Source organism: Capra hircus, chromosome 9, assembly GCF_001704415.2.
Source record: "Capra hircus breed San Clemente chromosome 9, ASM170441v1, whole genome shotgun sequence".
In the NCBI taxonomy this organism is placed as follows: Eukaryota; Metazoa; Chordata; class Mammalia; order Artiodactyla; family Bovidae; genus Capra; species Capra hircus.
The window spans coordinates 16259368-16268486 of record NC_030816.1 but is presented as its reverse complement, the minus strand read 5'-3'; positions in this window follow the sequence as shown (position 1 = coordinate 16268486).

Below are 9119 nucleotides of genomic sequence, written 5' to 3'. Positions count from 1 at the left end.
GTGAAGATCTTTTTTGTATAGTTCTTCTGTGTATTCTTCTGCTTCTGTTAGGTCCATACCATTTCTGTCCTTTATTGAGCCCATCTTTGCATGAAATGTTCCGTTGGTATCTCTAATTTTCATGAAGAGATATCTAGTCTTGCCTATTCTACTCTCTTTCTGTATTTCTTTGCACTGATCACTGAGGAAGGCTTTTTTATCTCTCCTTGCTATTCTTCAGAACTCTGCATTCAAATGGGTATATCTTTCCTTTTCCCCTTTGCTTTTTCTTTCTCTTCTTTTCACAGCTATTTGTAAGGCCTCCTCAGACAGCTATTTTGCTTTTTTGCATTTCTTTTTCTTGGGGATGATCTTGATCCCTGTCTCCTGTACAGTGTCAAGGACCTCCATCCATAATTCATCAGGCACTCTATCAGATCTAATCCCTTGAATCTATTTCTCACTTCCACTGTATAATTATAAAGGATTTGATTTAGGTCATACCTGAACGGTCTAGTTGTTTTCCATACTTTCTTCAATTTAAGTCTGAATTTGGTAATAAGGATTTCATGATCTGAGCCACAGTCTGCTCACAGTCTTGTTTTTGCTGACTGCATAGAGCTTCTCCATCTTCGGCTGCAAAGAATATAATCAACCTGATTTCAGTAGTGACCATCTTGTGATGTCCACGTGTAGAATCTTCTCTCGTATCGTTGGAACAGAGTGTTTGCTATGACCAGTGTATTCCCTTGGCAAAACTCTATTAGCCTTTGCCCTGCTTCATTCTGTACTCCAAGGTCAAATTTGCCTGTTACTCCAGGTGGCTCAGACGGTAAAGCGTCTGCCTACAATGCAGGAGAGCTGGGTTCAATCCCTGGTTGGGAAGATCTCCTGGAGAAGGAAATGGTAACCCACTCCAGTATTCTTGCCTAGAAAATCCCATGGATGGAGAAGCCTGGTAGGCTACAGTCCATGGGGTCACAGAGTCGGACACGACTGAGTGACTTCACTTTCTTTCACTTTCCAGGTGTTTCTTGACTGCCTACTTTTGCATTCCTGTCCCCTATATAGAAAAGAACATCCTTTTTGGGTGTTAGTTCTAGAAGGTCTTGTAGGACTTCATAGAACCGTTGAACTTCAGCTTCTTCAGCATTACTGGTTGAGGCATAGACTTGGATTACCATGATATTGAGTGGTTTGCCTTGGAAATGACAGAGATCATTCTACCGTTTTTGAGACTGTATCCAAGTACTGCATTTCTGAATCTTTTGTTGACTATGATGGCTACTCCATTTCTTCTAAGGGGTTCTTATCCACAGTAGTAGATATAATGGTCATCTGAGTTAAATTCCCCCTTTCCAGTCCATTTTAGTTCACTGATTCCTAGAATAGTCTATGTTCACTCTTGCCATCTCCTGTTTGACCACTTCCAATTTGCCTTGATTCATGGACCTAACATTCCAGGTTCCTATGCAATAACCTCTTTACAGCATCGGTTTGCTTCTATCAGAGAGCCCCATATAAACCAAAACTGCACAACTTATAATATTGAGCCAAATATGACAATGCAAGAAGGTCATTCTGACCCTCCTTTGTACTCCTGAAAGCAGGAGCTAAATCTTCTATAAGAAAGGCACCTTCCACGTGACAGAGAATTAAGACAACCTTATCACCAGAGACAGTAAATTTAGGGCTGTACAGTTTGTTAAACTAACCTTTATTTTCCTAGTTACTTCTTCAAATTCCTTTGTCTTGTCAGTTCTTCACAAATGAATCTTCTTTGTCCAAAAAGTATAAAAACTTCCCACTCTGGTCACTTCTTCAAGCTTTGATTCTCTTGTGAACGCTCCCATATACAAGTAAAAATTCAATAAAACTTGTACACTTTTCCCCTGTTAATTTGTCTTATGTTAGTTCAATTCTTTGGCCTAGCCAGAGGCCCAAAGAGAGTAGAGGGGAATTTTTCCTCCTCTACATATGCAATATGTTATTTTAAAACTTTTCACTAATTTTTAGATCTCAGTCATTTTCAGAAAATCTGTTACTCTTAAGAAGTTGACTTGACACCAAGATCTCTTCTGTATCACTAAGATATAAGCAATCAATGCCATCCCCACTGGTCATTAGATTATCGGAATAAACTCTCCTCCAGACAATTTTCCCTTCACGTAAGTGATTTTTGTTTCTCCAGAAAATTCAAGGCAATAGGAAAATAACACAGAAGAAACAGTATCATTAAGAAAAAGATGATTAGAAAGCAGAAGGCCTAAGATTCAAAATAATTCCTAGGTTCTTGCACAAACTTTTCCTAAGGTCCTAATTAGGCATAGAGTCCTCATTTGACTTCATGCTGAAGAAGAGTGCTGCAAAATAATTATATCCAAAACCTAAGGATTATATCATGATTACACATGAACATATAACTTAGAGGCAGTGTTCCATTTAACTTTGATCAAAAAATGGCAAAAAATTAACTAAAGGAATGAAACCTACTGAAGAATATTTACAATCTAACTAAAGGACAAATTACATTGTTTTGTTCAAATTTTTTTAAAAAAGTAGAAATCTTTGCAAGTGCATAGTAAAATAACAAAGGCTTAGGAGACCTATAATTTAGATTTTGGACAACTAAATTTGGGAGTACATGTATTCTGTGCTGCTGCCTAAAAACTTGGTACCAAATATGAATATTTTTACAGAGTGCAAGTCAAAAAAGTACATGCAAAAACCAAGAGGTAAGCCCAGAATAGGAGGAACATGAGACCCTCTCTCCAGAACCCACACAAATTTGGATGATCTGTGCAAGGTGTGAGGCTACTAATGGGTACAGGCTCCAGCAAACGGTACCCATGTAAAATAGGAACTCACAGCAAGAAAGCCCAGCACCTGAAAACAAGAGGGTAAGACAGATACACAGGTACCAAGGTATTAGGCTCAGAGATAACAACGAAAATAAAACTCTTCATTTCTTTCTTTCTCAAAACAGGAATTTGAGGTGAGACTGAAGCTATGGAGAAGGATTATTAATCCCAGTGACAGAGGAGACAGGAGCCAATGAGGACGTTGTGCCTCATTCAATGTCTGGCACAAAGTCAATGCCCTAGATGAATTTGTTGACTTTAATTGATATAAGGATAACATTTGGCATGGCCATTTCTTGTAAAATTATATATATATATATTTAACCTTTAAATAAAGCAAAAATCTAGATGGAAAAAGAAGAGGGTAAAGTAATAAAGAGTTCCCTTTTTCATATCCTATGAGCTGACTCTTAAGTTTACATATCTAGTAGCTTGTTAGCTAACCTTAGTAAACCAAGCAATGGAAGGATCTTAAACTTTAAAATGGCACTGAGAGCAAAAGATAAGTAATGCCATAATGCAATCTAACAAGAATCAATCATTTCTTTTAGGTGATCTTTTCCCTCTATTTTTGCTAAATGCATCAGAGTGAAATTCAATGACACCCTCAGAAGACTCCTAGGAATAAGGCTCCCTTACTTTGTTAATTAGGTACATCAAAGACAAGTCTAAAAAAGCTAGATATACCTTTCACACTACATTTTCACATTGCACTTATATTTTCAAATTCGTGGGTTGGATATTCAAACTGGTTAAACTGGCATCACTGACAAAACCTAACACTTCTTATCCCATCTGTCCTAAAAAGACACTGTGGTAATGCACCGTCTGAGACCATAAAAGCACTAAAGATAAAAAGGAAAAAAGATATCATATGAAAGCATTATTTTACAAATAAAAGACTATTTTTAAACGACGCTATGATATCTAGGAAAGATATTTGAGTCACTTGAAGGTTATTAATAATTATACTCATCATAAAACAAAAATCGTCAGTGCTATTATTCTCTCAAGCCTTCAGCCAGAGGCCAACATAGCAGGTTTATCTAGTTTGAGCATCACACCGACCTTCAGCTATTTCCCTCTGCTCATATTTGGAACACTGCAACATGTGGAAACAAGACAGGCTGGCACATTCAGGTAAATGCTCTGGAGGTTTTGAAAATTCACATGGAGGCAAACACTGAAATCAATAACTAATAAAAAGTATTAGGCACTTCAGTCTTTCAATTACTATAGTTGATCATACAACCTATTTAAGTAAACTTAATATAACACAGGAGCTAAAAGCACAAGCTTTGGATCAAAAACTTAAATGGAATCCTCACTTTGTCTCTTATTAAGTAACAGGATATATTTTTAAACTTCTCTAAATCTCTGTTTCTCCAGTAAAAAAAAGAAAGAAAGAAATACTATTAGTTACCTTATGGCATGTTTAAAGTAAGATTATATTTTTACAGAACTGAGCTTTTCCTGGTACAGAATAGGTGTTCATTGTTCCAGAGTCTTCATTACTCTTATTCTCAAAATGGGATAGTCCTTAGGAAGCCTTCAGACAAGTAAATTATATTGGAGACATAATTCTGGTTTAGCAGACAGCAATACCAGACACTGCTAGGGGTACAAGCAACCACTGATCTTCACCAGAAAGTCCCTGTGGTTGCTAAATCTTGGCTTCCAACACTAGCCCAAACTTCTGCTGGTGGTAAAGTCTCCCCCTGACAAATGTTACTAATGTTTCTAACGTGCCCACTAAATATTGGAAGAGAAATTCCAAGAGCTCTTCCAAATCTAAATAAAATTATTGGATTCAATTCAAGCAAAAAGTCTGTTTATTCGCAAACTGTTTGAACCAATCCCCAGAACGCAGAGCAAAATGGTTTTGGTTCATTTTAATTAGGAGTCTCTTTTTGATGCCTGTGTCATCTAACAGCAGGAGCCTAAGGAATACTTCCCTAGTTAGTCATTAAAGCTGAAAGCTACAAAGCATTCATAAAACTCAGACTCCAGCCCTCAATCATCAATCTCTAAATCTAATAAACTTTCTAACCAGAGTCTTCATGCCAGTATAACAAGTGACCCGCATACCCTAAATGAACCAGGGTTCTTTGTCTGGCAACACATTAATTCTGATAGATGAGAAAGGCCAACACAGAAGAGATTCTTGGGGGAGTTGTTGAGAAGTTAACAGTATTGCCTATTAAATTAAACACCATTCATCTACACATACACTGTGAAAGGTCTGACAATTCATGCTATTTTTCCCACTTGCCTATTTCAGTGTACACATTTAATGTAGAAGTCTTCAGGGATCTGAATCCCTGGCTTTTTAAACATTCTATGTACCATCTAGACAAAATGGTGTATGAGGAAGAATGACTCGTATGCGTATAAGGATAATGCACAAAACATGTATTCAAAGCAACCTTTACATTGTACTACATTTGTTCTTTTAAAATTTTTAAATGAAAAAAAGATGAATATTTTTAATGAAAAAAGGTTCAATTTCACAAAGAAGACAGACATCTTAAACCATTAGATAATAACAAAGAAACAAAGATACATAAAGCAAAAATCAGAAGAAATGTAAGGAAAAAGAAAAAATATATAGTCATAGACATATTAACATTTTTCTGAGAATATTTTATCAAGGGCAAAAAAAAATAAGGATAGCAGCATCTTGAATGATATCATTAACAATTTAAATATAATAGATTTATATTTAATTACTTTATATTAATCATTTCCTACACAAATAGATTTACAATTTTGTGTCTCATACAACTTTGTGTCTCATAGATGTTCATAGGACATTTAGAAAAAACTGGCAAAAAGATAAACATTAGTAAATTTCAAAAACAGAATTCTGTTTTGTATGTGGGATTCAGTTATACATACACACATATGTTATTTCTGAAATTATTTTCCATTATAGGTTATTACAAGAAATTGGCTATAGCTCCCTGTGCTACATAGCAAACTTTGATCCCAGTTGCATATCTATTTTTTAAAATTAGAAATCTAGCATTCTATTCATACTAAGTCAAGTGGAATCAAAATGTCATAAATTTTTTAATTAGGCAGAAATTTATGTCTTCTAAAATACATATTATATATATATATGTATACAAAAATTTTTCTACTATGCTTGATAAAGGCTTGAGAAAGAACATTTTAAAAAAAGGAGATGGAAAGACTGGAAAACATTAACTAAATGAAATGGGAGCACTGAATATGAAATAGAAAAAGTGAAACAAACTAGATAAAAGTAAAAGATGCTCATACAGTACAGTTGTTTCTAAACATGGAGGCTCATTAGAAACGTGGAGCTCCGGGGATAAAAAGCAATACCTGGGCATTTGTATTTTTCAAAAAATTTCAAGATAATTCTGATATGCATATGGATTTTAAAAAGTGATTATAGGATTTTCTATTAAATGGTAGTTTTGATAAAATAGAATTCTACAATTTTTCTGTTGACCAATCATGATACAATGGTATTAAGTGAGTAACCATTACATAATCACAATAGTAAAAGATGTTTATCAGTTTTCACAATCAATAGTCAGACAAAAAATAAAAGATAATTACAATTCACAACCATAATGGGAATATGATTAACCCAACAATATAAAATAATTACAAGCAATTTGGGGGACCAAGCAGATGTTGTAAGTGGAAGTGCATACATGCACATGTTTTCATCTGCTCAGCCAGTCTATGTCTCTGGTGGTGCATTTAACTCATTTACATTTAAGGTAATTATCAATATGTATGATCCAATTACCTATTACCATTTTCTTAATTGTTTGGGATTTATTTTCTTTAGGTAGGGCTTTTCCTTATTTTGTTTTCTTCCTTGAAAAGTTCCTCTAGCATTTGTTGTAAAGCTGGTTTGGTGGTGGTGAATTCTCTTAACTTTTACTTATCTGGAAAGCTTTTGATTTCTCTATCAAATCTGAAGGAGAGTCTTGCTGGGTAGAGAGATCTTGGTTGTAGTTTCTTCCCTTTCATCCCTTTAAATATGTCATGCCATTCCCTTCTGGTTTGTGGGTTTCTGTTGAGAAATCAGCTGATAGCCTGAAGGGAATTCCCTTGTATTTTATTTTCATTTTTCCTTCTTGCTTTTAATATTTTACCTTTGTCTCTAATTTTTGTCACTTTGATTACTATATGTCTCAGTGTGTTCCTCCTTGGGTTTATCCATCCCAGGACTCTCCGTGCTTCCTGGACTTGGTTGATTATTTCCTTTCCCATGTTAGGGAAGTTTTCAGCTATTATCTCTTCAAATATTTTATCAGGTCTTTTCTCTCTCTCTTCTCCTTCTGGGACCTCTATAATGTGAATGTTGGTGCATTTGATGTTGTCCCAGAGGGTTTCTTCAGAGAAGGCAATGGCACCCCACTCCAGTACCCTTGCCTGGAAAATCCCATGGATGGAGGAGCCTGGTAGGCTGCAGTCCATGGGGTCGCTGAGGGTCGGACACGACTGAGTGACTTCACTTTCCCTTTTCACTTTCATGCATTGGAGAAGGAAATGGCAACCCACTCCAGTGTTCTTGCCTGGAGAATCCCAGGAATGGTGGAGCCTTATGGGCTGCCATCTCTGGGGTCGCACAGAGTCAGACACAACTGAAGTGACTTAGCAGCAGCAGCAGAAGAGGGTTTCTTAGGATGTCTTCATTTCTTTTCATTCTTCTTTCTATATTCTGCTTTGTGGCAGTAATTTCCACCACTCTGTCCTCCAGGTCATTTATCCATGCTTCTGCCTCAGTTATTTTGCTATGGATTCCTTCTAGTGTATCGTTCATCTCTGTATATTTGCTCTTTAGTTCCTGTAGGTCTTTGGTAAACATTTCTTGCATCTTCTCAATCTTTGCCTCCATTCTTTTTCCAGATCCTGAATCTTGTTCACTATCATTATTCCAAATTATTTTTTTGGAAGGTTGCCTATTTCCACTTCATTTAGTTGCTTTTCTGGGCCTTTATCTTGTTCTTTCATCTGCGATGTAACTTTTTGCTTAATGTTGTAAGTGGAAGTGCATATATACACATGTATTCATCTGCTCAGCTCATCTGATTAACTTTCTGTAACCAGTCCATTCTGAAGGAGATCAGCCCTGGGATTTCTTTGGAAGGAATGATGCTAAAGCTGAAACTCCAGTACTTCAGCCACCTCATGCGAAGAGTTGACTCATTGGAAAAGACTCTGATGCTGGGAAGGATTGGGGGCAGGAGGAGAAGGGGACGACAGAGGATGAGATGGCTGGATGGCATCACGGACTCAATGGATGTGAGTCTGAGTGAACTCCGGGAGTTGGTGATGGACAGGGAGGTCTGGTGTGCTGTGATTCATGGGATCACAAAGAGTCGGACACGACTGAGTGACTGAACTGAACTGAACTGAACATGGTTTTGTTTTACTTGCTGTGGGATTGTGGTTCTTCTCGCTTCTGCTGTCTGCCCTCTGATGGAAGAAGCTAAGAGGTTTGTGTAAGCTGCCTGATGGGAAGGACTGGTGGTGGGAAAAACTAGATCTTTCTCTGATGGGCAGGGCCTTGCTCAGTAAAGCTTTAATCCGATTATCTGCTGATCCTGAGGTGACCCAGCCTTGGGGTCTATATTCTGGTTAAGGGCAACTTCCAAGAGAGCTTACTCCAAAGGGGACCTTCCCAGACAGATGCTTCCAGTCCCCTCATCCCTGTGGTGAGCCCCTGCTGACCCACACCTCCACAGGAGACCCTCCAATACCAGCAGGTGGTTTTGGTTCAGTTTCCTATAGAGTCACTGCTCCTTTCCTCTGAGTCTTGGGGCATGCAAGGTTTTATTTGTGTCCTCCAAGACTGGAGTCTCTGTTTCCCCTAGTCCTGTGGAAATCAAGGTCAGATTCCCTGAGGATCCCCAGTACCTTTGTTGTATCCCCAGGCTGGGTAGCCTGACGTGGGGTTCAGAACCTTCACAATAATGAGAGAACTTCTTTGGTATTATTGTTCTCCAGTCTGTGGGTCACCCACCTGGTGGGTATGGGATTTGATTTTATCATTATAGTGCCCTTCCTACCATCTCGCTGTGGCTTCTTCTTTGTCTTTGGACATGGGGTATCTTTTTTTGGTGTGTTCCAGCATCCTCCTGTCAATGGTTGTTCAACAACTAGTTGTGATTTTGGTGTTCTCACAGGAGAAGAGTGAGTGCACCTCCTTCTACCCTGCCATCTTGAACCAGAAGCAAGCTGGTATTACATTTGGATTGGAAATTAGAATTCTTTTCTATTGTCTTCTTA